This window comes from Euprymna scolopes, chromosome 9, assembly GCF_053919585.1.
Source record: "Euprymna scolopes isolate OS-2025 chromosome 9, ASM5391958v1, whole genome shotgun sequence".
NCBI classification, from domain to species: Eukaryota; Metazoa; Mollusca; class Cephalopoda; order Sepiida; family Sepiolidae; genus Euprymna; species Euprymna scolopes.
In genome coordinates this window covers 169,009,200-169,027,824 of record NC_136490.1, presented here as the reverse complement: position 1 = coordinate 169,027,824, position 18,625 = coordinate 169,009,200, and positions in this window count along the sequence as shown.

Below are 18,625 nucleotides of genomic sequence, written 5' to 3'. Positions count from 1 at the left end.
GCCGGAAAGCAGGAAAACGGAAGATAATTCCACAGGCGTGCAGTTCTAAGAAAGAAGCTTTGTTCATGGAATCTACGTTTAGGTTTAGGCACAGATAAAGAGTGGGGGAAATTATTGATAGTGTTTACAGCTAGACGAGTGTTTCTTGTGAAAGTTTGGCGAGGGGGGACCATAGATTGAAGCTCAGATGAACACTTTCCATGAAAATAACGATACATCAGAGACAAGCTCGCAACATCTCTTCTGTGAGATAGAGGTTGCAAGCAAGAGAAAAGGACATCTCCTACGAGGCTACGAAGTCTATTTTGAACTCTATCAAGGCAGGACAAGTCCTTTCTAGCAGCTCCTGCCCAGATGTGGCAACAGTATTCCATCCTTGGACGTACCTGGCTCTTATATAGGTAGAGAATAGCATCAGCAGTGAGATATCTACTGGATCGATAGAAAGATCCCACCATTTTTCCAGCGGCCTTATATATGCGTTCCATTTAAGATCAGGAGTAATGGTCAAGCCCAGAAGCTTGTCAAAACTTGAGGCCTCTTGAAGACGAGAGCCATTCATTTCAATTGATGACAAATATGGATTAGAATGTTGATGATGTAAAGAGAGAAGCTTGGTTTTAGATGCATTAAAAGTAACCAGCCACTCCTTTCCCCATTGTACTACGTGCTCAAGATCAGAGGAGAGAGAATTGGAGAGAACTTGGTCGTTTACTGTCTTAGATGTGGTACCATAAATGGTAGTGTCGTCAGCATAAATGTCTACAAATGATGTAAGGATATGATTTGGAAGATCATTAATGTAGATCAGGAAAAGAGTTGGGCCCAGGATGGATCCCTGAGGGACACCGGCATTAATACTGTGAGCTTCTGATTTTTGCCCCTCAACTACTACTCTTATGAACCTATCAGAAAGAAATGATTTAATAATTGAGAAGACTTTTCCAGCTATACCATAGCTAGCGATCTTATGAAGTAAACCTTTATGCCATACCCTATCAAAGGCTTTAGATATGTCAAGAGCAATTGCCCTAGAAAGATTGCCACCGTCGAGAGATTTGCTAATCCTATGCGATATAACTGTAAGGACATCTGCTGTAGATCTAGCAGAACGGAAACCATATTGAGTGTCACTAAGAAGGTTATTTTTGTTGAGATGTTTGATTACTTCTGTATTTAACACAGATTCTAGCAACTTACTCATGACGCACAGGAGACTTATTGGCCTGTACTGAGAGGGGGATGAGCGATCACCTGAATTCTTAAATACAGGGCATACTGATGAGATTTTCCAGGGAGATGGGAAACTATTCTCCTTAAGACAACGATGTGGAGAAAGAAGTGGCTTACCATTAAAGAGGCTGCGCGTTTGTGCCTGCAGAGCACAAACTAGGAATCAAGATGGCGCCCGCATGCGTTTATGTGAAAAAAAATCTCGGGGAATTTCGTATCCTGATTCCATAAATAACGAGGAAAGGAAAGCGGGAAGAGACGAGTTTTAGTCACTAAAGCGAACGGACATGTGTAAAAGAAGAGGTAGAAGAAAAGAGTGTGGTGAACGAAACAAACAACGACTCGGTGGAAAGTAGAGTTGTAACGAACACAAGCTATTTCAGCATGACGTCAGGATTTGACCCCAAGCTAATTCCCCTGTTTGATGGCAGTAGCACGTATCACTCAGTGCAGGAATGGGTGGAAAAAGCAGAATTAATATGTCATCTCAGTGGGGTGAAGCGTATAGAATGCGTGGTCCCAATGCGCCTCACTGGGGGAGCATATGCAGTATACCAGCAGTTGGCTGATGAGGAAAAAACATATTTTGCCTGCATCAAGCGCACCCTTTTTACAGCATTTGCATTAGATCCAATTACTGCATGGAAGGAATTCATGGCCCGAAAACTACATCCCGGGGAAATGGTGGATGTGTATCTGGCTGAGCTAAAAAAGCTATCGGCCCTTTTTGGAGGGATGTCAGACAAAGGCTTGATGTGCGCCTTTGTTGCAGGATTACCTAAGAGTGTGGAAGATCTGCTCTGTGCCTCATCCCAAGTGGACGAGATGGACATATCAGATGTATTGGCACGGGCACGAGCAATACTAAAGAAAAGTCCTAACACTATAGACCAAGTGGCAGCTGTACAACCATCACAGGTTGGATTGCAGGACCTGGGCGCAGCTACAACCTGCTATAAGTGTGGAGGACCCAACCATTTGGCCCGTGATTGTCTTTCGTCATGTCAACCAACTCGGAAACTTGACAGTCTGCAGTGCTACAAGTGTAAAAAACATGGACACCTGGCCCGCACCTGTCCGGGAAACGGGCAAGAAGCTACAGCACCAGTCTTCTCCCCAGATCGTCATTGAGCAGGGCGCTACCTACTGTAAGCATACACATTAATGGAAGCGAGCACCTCACGCTTGTGGGCACTGGGTGCACCCAGACTCTCATAAGCAAGATATGCTGTGCCACTTGGAAAGCAGAGAGAATTCTGGTACTAACTGTAGGCGGAGGTTCACTAGCCTCTTGTGGGGTGAGCATTATCTGCGCAAGCATCAACGACAGGCCTGCAGTAGCTGTGCGAGCCCTGGTGATGAAGGGAGAGCTTCTCGGGTACGACCTACTCCTGGGTATGGACTTGATTACACAACTGGGTGGAATTACCGTGGACAGAACCGGCAAGGTACAGTTCTCCCGATGTGAGGAACATGTTTGTGCTGCCATAACTCTCAACGAGCCTGACTTCCATGCAGAGTATGATAGAAACACCAATGCATGGACGGCGTCTTGGAAGTGGTCAAACGATCAGCCACCAATATCCTTGCGAAACCGGTTATCGGAATATCCCCCACCCATGTGGCTAAGGGAACAGTATGAAGGAGAACTGCAAACGTGGATCGACAATGGCTGGCTTCTCCCATACCCAGAGGATGAGCTTGGCCCCCCCCCCCCCCCCCCCCCCCGCGAGGGCTGATTCCCTTGATGGCTGTCGTACAAGAGACCAAACAAAAGGTCCGCCCCGTCCTAGACTACCGTGAGCTCAATGAGCATGTTGACCTATATACGGCAAGGGCTGATGTGTGTGCACTGAAATTAAGGGAGTGGCGACAGCAGGGATCGAACTAGGCAACTCTGGACCTACACAGGGCCTATCTGCAAATATGCATTGAGAAGAAATTGTGGCCATTTCAGACTGTGGAAATTAGAGGAACCCGATATTGTCTAACCAGGCTAGGGTTCGGTTATGACAGCAATCATGCATGCTATCCGGCAGCAAGATGAGATGATATATTCGTCAATGAGAACCTCATGTCAGCGCAATCGGTTAGAATGCACTTTGAAAGCTTTGGACTGACATGTAAGGAACCAGAGCGTCTGTGCGATGGAGCAAAAGTTCTCGGCCTGCACGTGCGCAATAGCAAGGAGGGACTTTGCTGGAGAAGAGGAAGTTACTGTCCCAAGGTCCCATCAAACATCAGTCGACGAACAATGTTTTCGCTTTTTGGAAAAATGGTAGGCCATTTCCCTGTGTGCGGTTGGGTCAGGATGGCCGTGGCAGCCATAAAGAGACGTGCAACAGCCGTGTCGTCGGGATGGGACGATGCAGTACACGATGTCACCCTAAGGAGCATGTTGACAGAGACTGTGTCCAGAGTGACCAGTGATGACCCCGTTCAGGGAAAGTGGTGTGTCAGCGGGAATGAGTTCACGGTCTGGGTGGATGCTAGTTCACTGGCCCTTGGAGTTGCCCTTGCAGTTAATGATTCCATTATTGAAGATGTCTGTTGGCTTCGGCCAGAGAATGATTCGAGGCACATAAACCTGGCCGAACTTGATGCTGCATTGAAGGGCGTTAACTTGGCGCTTCAATGGCATACCAAGGTTCTACATATCATGACTGACTCGGCATGCACTCATCGGTGGATAACCGATGCATTAAGTGGAAGAGCCTGGCTGATGACACGAGCATCAAGTGAGATGTTAATTCGAAGACGGCTTGCCACCTTGGTCGACACCATCACAGAGTACGACCTGACCGTGGACGTAATGTTGATCAGGTCTGCGCTCAACAGAGCAGATGCTTTGACAAGAGTCCCTCAACGATGGCTTCTGGCGAGTGCTCAGAGAGATGCTGATAATCTGCAAAACACATGTGCAGCAGTTGTGTGTAATGTGGATGCAGCGCGCATCATGGACATTCATCGACAGTGTGGACATCCTGGCATCAAGCAGAGACTGTATTTTATCAAGATGATTGATCCAGGAGTAGGAAAAAAAGATATCCGAAGAGTGGTGGAAAGTTGCGAGGCCTGCCAATCCATCGACCCAGCTCCAGCACGATGGAAGAAAGGGGAGTTAGGAGTGAGTGGTAAGTGGCAGAGAGTGGGCATGGACATCACACACTACGGTGGCAACCACTTCCTTACCCTCATCGATTGTGGGCCTACACGTTTCGCAGTCTGGAGACTCCTCGGGCACCAGGACTCTTGCAACATTATTCGCCAGCTGTCATCCGTGTTCTGTGAAAGAGGTGCGCCCGATGAAGTGCTGATGGACAACGACCCAGCCTTTTTCAGCCATCAGATTAGGCAGTTCTTACAAGTGTGCAGCTGCGGCTTAGATGCGCTTATGTGCCTTCTAGCAATGGTATAGCTGAGAGAAGCCATCGCAGCATCAAAACAATTGCAACCAGGAAGCAGTGCACCATCGTAGAAGCTGTGTACTGGTATAATCTCATGCCGAAGGGTGGTGTCTCTCCAGGAACGGCGCCTGCAAACGCAATCTATCAGTACCGTGTCTGAGAAAAAGGAATCCACCCCGATACAACTGTGGCCACTGAGATAGAACGGAATCGATATGCCAAAGGGGATGCTGTCTGGGTGAAGCCGCCAGGAAACCGATCTACTGACAAGTATAAACGAGGCACAGTGACCGATGTGGTGAGTCAGCAGTGTGTCCAGCTTGATGGCGTACCCCGTCACGTTAGGGACCTACGGCCGGCGACACATGTACCACCTCCAGTGGACGATAAGAGTGATTCTGACCGAGACGAGTGGGCCATCGCTTTGGTTTGCACCATCCCTATCAAGCAGTGACTCTGATATCAGTAACCTCCACGGAGATGAAGCCTTCCCCGACCATCAGGCGGTGGATGAGAGCGCACGCGAAGACGAGAGCAGCACTGTTCCCCTTCGTAGAAGCACCCAACGGCGGCGATCAACCCCCCCCCCCCTGTCGTCTCTGTGATCATGAGATCAGGGGGGAGTGTGGAGAAAGAAGTGGCTTACCGTTAAAGAGGCTGGTTTGTGCCTGCAGAGCACAAACTAAGAATCAAGATGGTGCCCGCATGCGTTTATGTGGAAAAAAGTCTCGTGGAATCTCGTACCCTGATTCCATAAATAATGAGGAAAGGAAAGCGGGAAGAGAGACGAGTTTTAGTCACTAAAGCGAACGGATGTGTGTAAAAGAAGAGGTAGAAGAAAAGAGTGTAGTGAACGAAACCCGGGATTGAACCAGGGACCATTTGAACATCCACCAAGATGGAAACTTAAAGCCAACTGGGAAAAATTCAAGAATCCCTACTCGGAACAATTGACAGACAACAATATCGATACAGTCGAAACATTTACACAAACATTAATTTTAATAGAAGAGTCCATTCCCAGAAACACTACTTCAGGAAAAAAGAATAGACCATGGTTTAACAAAGAATGCAAAGAATCAATAAATCTACGAAAAGCAGCATTAAGAAAATTTAATAAAGAACCAACAACAAGCAACTTAATTGAATGCAAATTACATAAAGCAAAATCATGCAGAATAATAAAGAAAGCCAAAAAAGAATGCTGGCAAGAATATGTCAGCAAGATCAATGTTTTCACTAAATCAAAGACAGTTCGGGAAATGGTAAAAAATTTCTGGAAAACATAACCTGATACCAATTAAACATCTTTTTACTGAAAAATAACAGAAACTGAGGCTATAGCAAACAAATTAGCCAAAACATTTTCAGAAAAAAAAAAAAAAAACTATAACAAATAATTCCAAACCATCAAAAAAAATATTGATAAGTACAAGCTATACTTCAATTCCAAAAACTTGGAAAATTCCATAAACAAATCACACAACACAGATTTCCAGCTACGGTATATCTGGAAATGTTTTCTCAATCATTAAATCATTTCTCTCCGATAGGCTCATAAGAGTAGTGGTAGATGGACAAAAATTGGAGGCCTGCAATATAAATGCTGGAGTCCCTCAGGGGTCAATCCTGGGCCCAACTCTCTTCCTGATCTACATCAATGACCTCCCTAAACACATACTTAAATCATTCGTTGATATCTATGCTGATGACACGACCATCTACGGCAACACATCAAAGGCTGTAAATGACAAAGTTCTCTCTGATTCTCTCTCCTTTGATCTCGAGCGCGTGGTTCAGTGGGGGAAGATGTGGCTGGTTACCTTTAATGCATCCAAAACCAAACTCCTATCCTTACATCATCAACGCTCTGATCCCCATCTGGCATCAATTGTGATGGATGGCTCTCGTCTTGGTGAGGCCCCGTGTTTTGCAAGCTTCTGGGTTTGACCTTTACTCCTGATCTGAAATGGAACATGTACATTAAGTCTGTTGCCAAGGTCACTGGAAAGATGGTGGGATCCTGCTACCGCTCCAGAAGATATCTCACTACTGATGCAGTTCTCTATGTATATAAAAGCCAAGTACGTCCAATCTGGGAAGGAGCTGCTAAAAACAGCCTATCCTGCCTTGACAGAGTACAAAATAGACTTTGTGGCTTAGTGGGAGATGCCCTTTTCTCTTCCCTGCAACCTCTCTCCCACAGAAGAGACGTTGCGAGCCTATCCTTGTTTTATTGTTATTTCTATGGCAGGGTCTCGTCTGAACTCGAATCTCTGCTCCCCCCTCGCCAATATTTAACAAAAAACACCCGTCTAGCTAAATCCACTGTGAAAAATTTCCCCCACTCTTTATCTGTGCCTAAATCAAAACGTGGATTCCATGAACAAAGCTTCTTTCTTAGAACTGTACGCCTGTGGAACTCTGTTCCGTCTGCCTGCTTCCCATCTGACTACAACTTGGATGTGTTCAAGTCCAACGTTAACAAATTCCTAATGAACCGCCCCCTTAAGTAAACACTTCATTAAATCTCTAAAGTAATGTACTTGCAATAACCCTTATCCCTGAGTGGCTTCCGGGCCTTGATAAGTGGTGATCACTGTGTAAAAAAAAAAAAAAAAAAAAAGATGAGGTCCACTCTAGTTTTTTGAAATATTTCGAAAAACTTCAGTGGAACTTTTACTAAAAATCTACAATGACATCTGGATAAAAAAGAAGTTCCCAGAATCTTGGTAACATACAACCCTATTTAATATAAAAATCTGCAATATAGTAAAGGAACTTACTCCTGACATAAATAGAACATCGTACATGGATGATTGCTCTATAAGCTATCGTTCCAAGCACATCCATACTGTTGAAAGAAAATTGCAACACAGTATAAACAAAATGAATAAATGGGCAAAAGAACATCGTTTTAAATTTTCAAAAAATAAAACTAAATGCATTCATTTTTGCAATCAACACAAATTACACAATGATCCCAAATTACAACTCGATGGAGAAGATATCCCCTTCGTTGATGAATACAAGTTTTTAGGAATAGTTTTTTATAAAAAACTAAATTTTATTTCCCACATAAACTATGATAAAAAAAAAATGTAATAAAGCACTGCAACTTCTGCGTGTTGTAGCTCATACAAACTGGGGAGCTGACAGGTAGACCTTGTTAAACCTGTACAGATTCCTAATTCGATCAAAAATTGACTACGGTAGCTGTATATACCAAGCAGCAAGAAAATCCTACATTAAAATTTTAAATCCTATTTACCATACAGGACTGAGACTTGCACTTGGAGCTTTCAGAATATCTCCAGTAGAAAGTTTGTATGCCGAAGCAAATGAGCCTCCACCTATCCTCAGATATAACAAGTTAGCACTGCTATATTATACAAAATTGAAGGCAGATCCCGACTATCCTGCGCACAACTGCACGTTTTATCCCAAGTATAAACATTTATTTCAACAAAAAGAAAAAGCCATTAAAACATTTGGCCTAGGAATGGAACCCATTATTGAAGAAGCAGAGATCCCGATAACAAAAAATCACCAAACATTTACTTCAAAAATACCTCCTTGGAACATTATAGTACCAAAAGTTGACTTAAGTCTTAGGAAACACTGTAAGGGGAAAACTCACCTTCTTTTTTATCAAGAAGAATTTGAACAAATCAAACACAATTATCCTAAACATGCATACATCTTTACGGACGGCTCAAAACAGGTAGATGCAATAGGCAGCGCAGCTGTATATAATACTGCTTCCGGTCGGAAATAGTTGGTGCAGAATTAAAACTGTTCATGTTTTAGGTTTTATCACCCACCATTTCAATGTTTTAGGGAGTAATTGGTAGTATTTTAGAGCGTGCTTAATTGAAAAAGAAGTTTTTGTTCTAAAAGTCATTTAGAGTTTAATCTATGCACATTACTTTGTTGACTGTTATATAATCTATTTTTAGAAATACCCGCAGGAGCTATATAAATATGGAAAATGTAGTTGGTGCCAATGTTGAAGGTAAAAACAGAAGTGATAAGAGAGAATTGAAAAATTCAAGACAAACAGCAGTTCTGCAAGTAAAATAAACATCATTCTCTTGCAAAAAAGAACCATTTTGAGGTCTACTGCTAAAATATGTGGAATACCTAAGACAACGTTGATTGCAAGGATGAAAGATAGCAAAATTCGGGCACATTCAAATGCTGTAAAATCCGTTTCTTACGATAGAAAACATGAAATGTCACGTTGATTTGTGCTTTTTTGCAGTTGGATTTAAATCGAGTAACTTTTCAAGAAATGTTTGATGCCATATGTTACATAAGGGCTGTCCCCTTTTCATGTAAGTATAAAAATAGAGAATTTAGTTAAAATGAAAATGAAATAACATAGGCAAAATTCGAACCTCGTAATTTAGGTTTAGAAATAGATTACGTGTGAGCATGTAAAAATGTAAAACAGACGTTGTTTAGAATATAGATAAATATTTCAAGGAAAGAATGTTAACTATCAAGTTCGTTATGAAATTTTAAATTGAAAGAATGCAGCTTATAAGATAATAATAATAACATATTGGAAAAATAGGTTACTGAGAAATAGGAAAAATTTTGGACACGTATGTCCAGAACACGTGAAAGAAGGCACATGTTTTAACATGTGTATGATGTCATGGAAAATAGAAAGTTCTTAGGGATAGAGAAAAACTTTAGTTAGAGAGACAGTCAGTGAGAAAACTCAGAGAGAGTCAGTCGTCTAGGAGCGAGACGTCACTTCAAAAAAAAAATGTGAAACTTTGAATTCTTGATGATGGAATCACGGCCGGTTGTGTGACGAAATAAACCATCATGTGTTTTGTAAAGCTCGTCTTGTCTTATGATTCTTACAAAAAGGTAAAGTGAAATTGTATTATATATTTGTGTTATAAAATGTCTTTTCATACACATCTTTACTTCTCATATCCACAATGAGAATCTACATCATGTCTACACAATGTCTGAACAGTGAACACTGTCTCTTCACTCCAAGAGCTTTCTTCTTCTCCTTCTTCTTCCACACATCTAAGAATGAACATTAATATAAGAATCTCTTATACAACTTCTCACTCTCTCTGAGTACATCAACATCCCTCTTAATAAATCTCTCTCACTAAGAAAAAGCATCACATATAATAAGACTCTAAGACTCCCTTCTAATGAAAAACCTTTTACATGACGCAAAATGCAAGGAAATTTTATTTAGACAAAGACGAACATGACTCTTCACTAAAAGCAAGCGTTTCATTACAAAGGTAATGTTTCTTGCTGCCGTGGCTTGACCCCGTTGGGATCCATATCGCAAATGTTACTTTGACAGGAAGATTGGAATTTGGCCATTTGTCAAACAAGAGGCGGCTAAACGTAACAGCAGAAACAGGCCTGCGGGAACAATGGTAACTAAAGTCATGGATACAATCACGAAAATTCAGATTCGTGAATTCCTTGTTGAAAAGGTCCTTGTTTCCACACGGAACAAATGGCCAAGTGGATCGATTGCACAACGAATCATAATTCAACAAAACAATGCTAAGCCACAATTACACCGAACGGGCCCGGTGTTCAAACAAGAATCGGAGAGATTAGAGCTGAACATTGAACTGGTTAACAAGCCTGCAAACAGTCCGGATCTGAATGTGCTTGACCTAGGTCACTTCAATACAATCCAATCTATTCAACACCAAAAGGCTTATTGATGAATTAACTGAAGCAGTTGAAACCAGCTTTCAAGAATTAGAAAAATCAAAGTTGAACAACATTTTCCTGACATTGCGGGAGACAATGGAACAAATAATTTTGGCGGATTGTAGCAACAATTACAGGCTTCAGCATACGTCAAAAGCACAGCTAGAAAGAAAAGTAAAACTTCCCACTTCAATTTTGATATCAGAAGAATTGAAAAGTAAATTAACACAATTGAATAAATAAATATTTTAGCTTTTTGCATTATTTTTTGTATATTTATTTAATCATACATTCTAAGAATGTATGTACAATCAATTGTCAATTTAATTAAGTATAATTATTTGGTTAACCTGTATTTCCTTTCAAAAGTACTGCCGTATGAAACTTGTATGCATCAAGTATTTCTGACCAAACTGAAAATTTTTGTGCACCAACTATTTCCGACTGGAGGCAGGGAAAATTTTTTTAAAAAAAGCATCTCTTGAATCTTTAATGCAGAGGTTTGTGCAATAGATTTAGCACTTGATTTCATCTCCAGGGATCACAAAACAATATATAATTTTCTCTGACTCGCTATCAGCTATAACAGCAATGCAAACGCAAAAGTTCCGGTGTTAGTAAAATTACAGGCGATGATAAGCAAATTTTTAAAAGCAAAAGAAATTGTGCTCTGCTGGATACCTAGCCACATCGATATCAGAGAAAATGAATTTGTAGACACAGCAGCAAAGGATTCTCTAAATGAAAATCCAGATGAAAACTTTAAAGTCCTTTCATACGGATTTAAAAAAAAATCTAAATGAATATATTAAAAACAGATGTGTGTATTGCATGTCAGGTTCTACTGACAATAAAACATTTTCTTACTGAATGCATTGATTTGCTGCCTATAAGACGAAAATATTACAGAGACAGCAATATAAAAGAACTTTTCCAAATCATAAAAGTCGAACACATAATCGATTACCTTAAAGAAATTGGTATATATACAAAAATATAGATTTTCATATACATATGAATAAGCAAGACAATTAATACTCGATGCGAATTAGTATTTCTAAACTCATCCTACCCAAGTACCTACTTGGACCAGATATTAGTTAGAGTTGACTAACCCGACTTCCCCACGAGGGGAGGTCAACTCTCTTTTTGTCTTCGCTCCTCACTGCCCCCTCCATCCCCCGTACTGTTTTATTTTTCCTCCCTCCCAAGCCTGGTCTGCGTAAGTGACCAACACCCCTCCTATGATGCCGAGCAGGCGGGGTATAGCACCCCAAATGCTGAGCATCGCTCCCCCTGAAAAATCCCCGGAAAAGGGAGTTAAATCCCGGCCCCGGGTTAACAAAGAGATGGAAAAAAGAGCTGAGCTGATGGACAGCAAGGTAGGGCCGCAGCCCGCGGCGATCCCGGATCCTGCTCCCCAAGAAGACCACTCCCCACCAGAGGGTAATAAGGAGGCGGCTGGCGAGGGAAAGAGGCTTGGTGCTAATGAACTACAGTCGGAGGCAGCTCACAAGTCTCAATCCTCGCCGGTCATTACCAGCTTGGAGGACACAGCTCCCCTAAAAAGCAAAACTCCCCCAAAAGGGGTAACCAAGAAAGAGGAGTCCACGAAAGCGACTGTGAAGCCACAGCCAGTGGAAACACGTGTTATTGGGACTCCAAGAGGATCGCCAAGACCTCCAACCCCCCCAAGAAGACATCTCCCCGGCACAGGGGGAAGATGAAGATGACGCCAACCAGAGAACAAAGGCGCTCATCAGCAACACCATTGCATCCCTCAACAGGCTGTTCCAGAATGATGGAGCTCCAGTCAACTCCAACGCCCCCACAGAGGACAGCCCAGAAGGAGTATGTGGGGCCAAGCCACCATCACTCGGCGAAGCCCCTGACTCCAAATCTATGGATAAAGCGGCGGCGGTAAAGTCACCCAATCCGCAGACGCCCAACAAGAAGAGAAAGCCCTCCCTACCTGAGGAAAATCTCGAACATTGGCCAACTCTGACAACCACCACTACCCAACAGCAATCTCAACTGAAGCAGAAGAAGCAATAGCAGCAGCAGTCAAGGAGACGGTGCCCGGGGCCATCAAAATCCCAGGCAAATAAGGAAGTGGCATGGGGCCCTCAGAAGGAGGAAAAAATGGCACCGGAGGACTATAGAAGCTGTTTAACAGCACCTACAAGGAATTCACGGAAGGGATCAACATCACACCCCTTCTGGGTCAAGTGGAAGAGCTTCAGAATAGACTCCTCTCCCTGGTCATTTCTAATCTAAAGACCAGGGGGCTAGCCAGTGTCAATAAGGAAACGATGATAGAGCTGCTGATGGCCTTGAACATCCCGGCCAGCTACATATGTTGGAAGAGCTACGCCATGTGGGACATCCTGCTTCCCACCCAAGAAGAGGCGATCCGGCTAGACAAGACCAACCTTAGCTGGCGGAACATTAAGTTGCAGCCAGAATATCTCAACAAAAGGAGGACCAATGTCTCCGTACTTAACGTCCCGTGTCACTTGAAAGCCAAACAGCTCGGGGCTATTATGAGCCAGTACGGGGACGTCGAAACAGTCTACTCAGTCCGCGGTCAACGCAATGTCATGACCGGGGACTATAAATTAACGTTGGTCCTGGAAAGGGCCGAATTCAACAAGGTTCCAACAATGTTGAAATTTGGAAAATCGACCTTGTCATTGATAGTGGAAGGCAAGAGACCACACTGCTGGCACTGCCAGAAGCAAGGACACATGGCTCGAGACTGTCCCAAGAAACCACCGGCAAAAGCAGCTACCAAGGCCACAGGGAACGCCCAACCCTCGGCCACGGTCGCAGCCGCACCCTCAACTTAGGCAGCAGTTTCCACAGCAGAGGGCGAATGGTCGACGGCCACCAGAAAGGGCAAAACTGCCAAAAATAAGCCCAAACAGATGGTGACCAGAGAATAAGCAGACAAGGCAGCTCCCATGAATACAGAGTCTCCTCTCTCCTCGACCAAAAAGAAGTTACAAGAGTCTGAGGAGGAGTAGGTAGCGTCCGAGGAAGAAGTCGACCCAAACCAAGAAGCTTGCAAGACACCAAGAGATGCAGAAGCAGAGACTAGAAGTCAAGGAGGAAGAAGAGCAAGAAAACGAAAGCAAACCCCACACCCCCTGAGAAAGACACTTTGAGTAATGCCGAGGCTAAATTCCCCAATCCCCCAACACCCTCACAGCCAGAGCAATCAACCTCCACCCACCCCTCCTCCCCCAGAGACTCATCTCGGACCCTGTCCGACGGCAGGAAGGGTAAAGAGAAGCAACCATCCCCAGCACCTAACTCAACCCCTCCTCCTCCGCCTCCTACACCCTTCGATAAGGACAAAACATCAGTTTGCACGGAGCGAACCAAGAATCTGTGAAACGAGCCTTTTGCCAGCAGCCCATGAGTTGAAGAGCAAGCAGAAGACTCAACACAATAAACTGAGGGATTTGGTGTACATCGGATGCAGCAATGTCACCGATCCCACCCAATTCCCATACGCTCCATTGTTGACCACCTTCGTGTGGAAAAATAAGGATGCACGGACAGAAGCCTTGTGGTCGCTGTTGGAACCCCCATCTACGTCCACCCATCACTATACAGGGCGCTAAAACTAATTTTTCCCCTATTCTATTCTAGATAAGAAAAAAGTAAGAAGACTCTTGACTGGTGGTACAAATGAGATCCCGTTCCCGTTTTATTTTTCTGGTACTAGAGAACCTCTGAGTCATCCCCTACCATACACTCGTTTGTTTTATGAACACCCCCGGTCATTCCCCTACCCAGAGGTCACCTTACAACCCCCTCAATCCGTTGCTTTATTTTCTCCCACTAAGGATTCACCCCCATACCCCATTAGGGATCGCCCTGCTTGTTTTCGACTCCCCGGAAAACAGTGGGGAGGTCTAGTCACATAGAGTAGCACAGGGGGGTCAATACTAACAACCCAGTAGTCTTTTTCTTTTTGTTTTTCTGTTATTTTTGCAAGAACTTTTTTCTAGTAGTTTCCCCACTCCACGAAATTTCACACAATTTATTTAAGAAGTTTTTTCCAATGAAATTGAACTTTAACTCAAATGCACATACAAAAAAAAAAAAAAAAAAAAAAAATGCATACACAAACACACAGACAAATGTTGATCAATTTTTACATATATTTTTTATATCATAAACGCTGGAGACATATACTAGTTAGATTAAGACCCATAGAGTGAATGAGGTATTTTGGTAAATGTTGCCAGTCAAGAGTAAGACTCCAAAGTCTTCATTATTCACACATGCAGATAGTCACAAAGACCCTGTACCCTCCCCCTCCCAATTTCTTATAGGGCCTTGTGCCTAATTTTGTTGTATTGAGTCTATATTGTTTGTGCTTTTGTATGTTCAATGTTTTTTCAATCAATAAAATATATAAATAAGATCAAAGTGTAGTATCTGTTCTTCAGTGCTTACTGCGGTCTGCCTCAATTGTGCTGAGTTAGGAGCTTTTGGCCTTTGGCTAAAAGTCTTTTTTCTTTTGCCTCTTTTGGCGTTTTTGCTCTTGTGAGGATCAGCCCCTTCTTTGGGGATTGGACCTCCTTCAGATCTTTGTTGTTTATTTTTTGTTTTGTTTTTTTTTCTACTAATTGTTATTTGTTTCGATTTCTTGCAGATAGTCCGGGGTCTAGCTAGAGCTTAAGCAGCCGGCAGGGCCAAGGGATACCGACGTGCCTTTTTAAGCGAAGGTCCCTTGGTTTCCGAATCGGCGGGCACTAGTTGGGCTCCGGGCCCTCAGCTAGATGGAGCAGGCCTCTGCTCCTGCCACCTTGGGGGACGCCCCAGGTGTAGTGTCCGAGACGGGTCGGGGGGGGGGGGGTGCCATCCCGCAAGGCACCCCCAGTTCGAGAAGGGTTCCCGGGGTCACCACCCCAGAAAGTTCGGTGTCCGGATCGCGAGCGGGGGGTCGCTGCCCCCAGTCCAGTGGTTGAGGCCATTGGCTGAAGAAGGGAAGGGGTCGAATCCCCTTGGTCGAGGTCGGTCGCGGGGCTCGCCGCCCCAAGTTCGAGACGGGTGTCGGGGGTTGCTGCCCGTAAAGGCAACCCCAGTTCGAGTGCGAAAGTTGCTGCTGCGGGTAGTCTAATGGTCGCTTGGGGGATCGCCCAGTGGGGTACCCCCAATGTGGTAGATGAAGAGCCGGGGGTTGCTAGCCCTAACGTTGCCGTTAGAGAGGTCGCCCCAACAGCAGCTGCAGACAAAGTAGGGGCCATGACACGGGAACAAGTGCCGGAGGCATGGAGAAAATCCATGAAGGAGACGCAGGGAGACGAGGAGGCAGCAACTTGGAAGGAGGCTCGCAAAAACCGAAGACGGCCGGTGAAGCGTTGGTGGGTCCCGGACGAGGGTCCCCCAACAGAGACGCAGTCGGAAAGGAGCAGCCCCCAAAAGCCGTCAATGGAGGGGCTCAGAAAATCCAAGTCAGAGGAGGTAATTGTGGTGGATGGGTGCTCCCCAGGGTCAGGGAGGGCGACGGAAAGGAGTGCAGTTCCTGCCAGTGCGGAGGATTGGCCAACATTGACTAAAGACGATTCCCCAATCCTGGCTGCACAAAGGGAAGTAACAACTGCCTGGACCAGCGCAAGGAGTCAGATAGCAGTTCCAGGAGGCAAAAAGAAGACCCCCCAATACTACAAAGACCTCCTGGAAAACAACTTTAAAGAGTACGCGGCAGGCAGCGTCATGAAGGGGGTTCCAGGAGGCCATTCAGGAGCGGTCGGTCGCCTTCCTCACCTTCAACGAGAAGGGGAAGGGACTTACCAGGATCCCGCAAGAAAAAATGGTTGAAATCTTGGGAGAGCTGCGGATTCCGGCCCAGTATATGGTACGACGATTTTTTGCCATGTGGGATATCCTTTTGCCAATGAGGGAGGATACAGAGAGGTTGTCAAAAGGAGATCTCACCTGGAAAGGTTTTCGACTGCGGCCGGAATATAAGTCAAAGAGGAGGGCAGCGGTCACTATCAAGGGGGTGCCCAGCTTCATCTCGGAGGACCAGCTGGGCGCCACGATGTCCCAATTTAGAGAAGTAGAGTGCGTGCAGCCGGTGATTGGCCCCCGAGGAATAAGGATGGGGGAGATCAAGTTGGAGATGCGAGGTGGAAAAGATCCCCTCCCAACTATCATGTGAGGGATGGACCATGCTGGTACTTGTAGAAAGGAGGAGACCGCACTGCTGGTCCTGCCAAAAACCTGGCCATGTGTCCCGCTTCTGTCCCAAAAGGATAGAAGAAGATAAGAAAAAGAATGGGCAGAAGCTGGTCGTGGAAAAGGCGGCAGAAAATGATGAGGCCCACACCTGGAGCAAAGTGGTGTCCAGGAGGACCAAGAAAACAACTGAGGTGTCCGCTCCCACAACAACACCCAGAGGAGCGGCGGTGTTGGCCAGGATCAGCTCCTCCGAATCAGAAGGAGAAGAAGGAGGAGAAACTAAGAAAGACGCTAAGAGGGAAAAGAAAGCAGAAGAAGACCCTGAGCATCCGCCAACAACCCCCGAAGAGGATGTCCAGGCCACCCCTCCCCTATTCAATACGCCTCCAGAGGAAAAGGAGCCGGGCGAAGTTCCTGAAACACCAATGGAGGCTGAGGAGCCAGCAAGGAAACAGCCAGAGAAGCCGGCAGCCCCCAGAGAGGAGAAGACCAGGAAGTTTCCTTTCTGGCCAGGGGAAAGGATTTGTGAAGTGCGAGTAAATGAGACGGTCAGCGACCTCAACGGGAGACAAAAAAACACCTCAAGTCCCTCGAAAGCCTGTCGCTGATCCCAGAAATTTCCTGGATGCTCCTCAGCTGATCACGTTCGTCCGGCCAAATAGGGGAGGGCGAGCAAAAGCGTTGTGGAGAATGTTAGAGGCCAACAAATCAGCTTTCAAGGGGCTTAAAATAATCGACGGGGAGAACCCATCTCTAGGGCAAATAGCCAAAAAATGTGAGGGTCGGGTCCCCATTTATGTTCACCCCTCCCTGTATAGGGCTCTAAAAATTACGTTTCCTCTGGACGTTGGGGGCATGGCCAGAGACGAACGGCTTACGTCCGACCTGCTCTCGGGCAGTCTTGGCCAGGCTTTTAACGTCCTATCCCCCGAGGACTTCAGACCCCTAGTCGACAAATTTTACTAGGTAAGGAAGCATGGCCACGGGCTTGAACCTGGCTAGTTTGAATGCGAGGGGCATGAGATCTCGAAGCAAAGCTGCTCGCGTGCTGAGGGATTTCGTGGCCCTTGAGGTAGATATAGCTGCGTTGCAGGAGACCCACTTTGTTGGGCCCGGGGATTGCAGTGTGCTGGTCAACGACTTTGACGTTTACTCAGCATACGGCAATCTCCGTAGCAGTGGGGTTTCTGTTCTAGTAAGTCGCACCCTGTCTGCGACGGTTACCGTTATCCACGCCGACGCTCATGGGAGGCTGGTCGTGGTCGATGTTGCCGTTAAAAGCGGCGTGTTCCAGATAGTGGCAGTTTATGCGCCTAACATCCCCAGCGAGAGGGTTTCCTTTTTTCGGCGGGTGGAGGTGTTTCTCTCTTCGGGTCCGGAGCGGGTAGTTTTAATGGGGGACTGGAATGCCGTCCTGGACCCCAGCATACATAAGGTCGGGGGGGTTAGAGGGTCGGGGCGGTGTGAAAGCAGCCTGTCTGACCTGATGGCCTCGTGCAATCTGGTCGACAGATTCCGTCTGGATCACCCCGGGAGGGAGATGTGGACGTGGCACGGTACTTCGGCCGTCTGTCCGAGCACATACTTGGACAGAATGTTAATTAGAAGGGGCGACGTAGATTTTCTATCTTGTCCCACGTTCCAGGTCATTCGGACCACAAACTCGTGTTGGCCCGTTTGAAGTTAGGTAATAGGCCTAGGTTGGCTAGCTACTGGAAGATGAACGCCTCCTTGTTGGAGTCGGAAGACTTCCGGGAGCAGCTGACGACACTAATCCAGAGGGAGTTAGTGGGGGCAGTTACCGGGAGTAGCTGGTGGGTTAAGCTTAAGGTCACCATTAGGCGCTTTTGTGTCCAATATAGCCAACGCCTCGCGTTAGTTAGGGCTCGGACCAAAAGGCAATTAGATGATAGACTGACCCGGGCGGTGGCAGGGGGGAATTCCCTAGAACTAGCTCTAGTTAAGGAGGACCTGAATCGCTTGGCTAGCGAGCGATACACAGGCCAGGTAGTTAGAGCTAGGTTAAAAAGAGTCTCCAACGAAGCCGTGAACGTTGACGCTGTTGAGCGTAA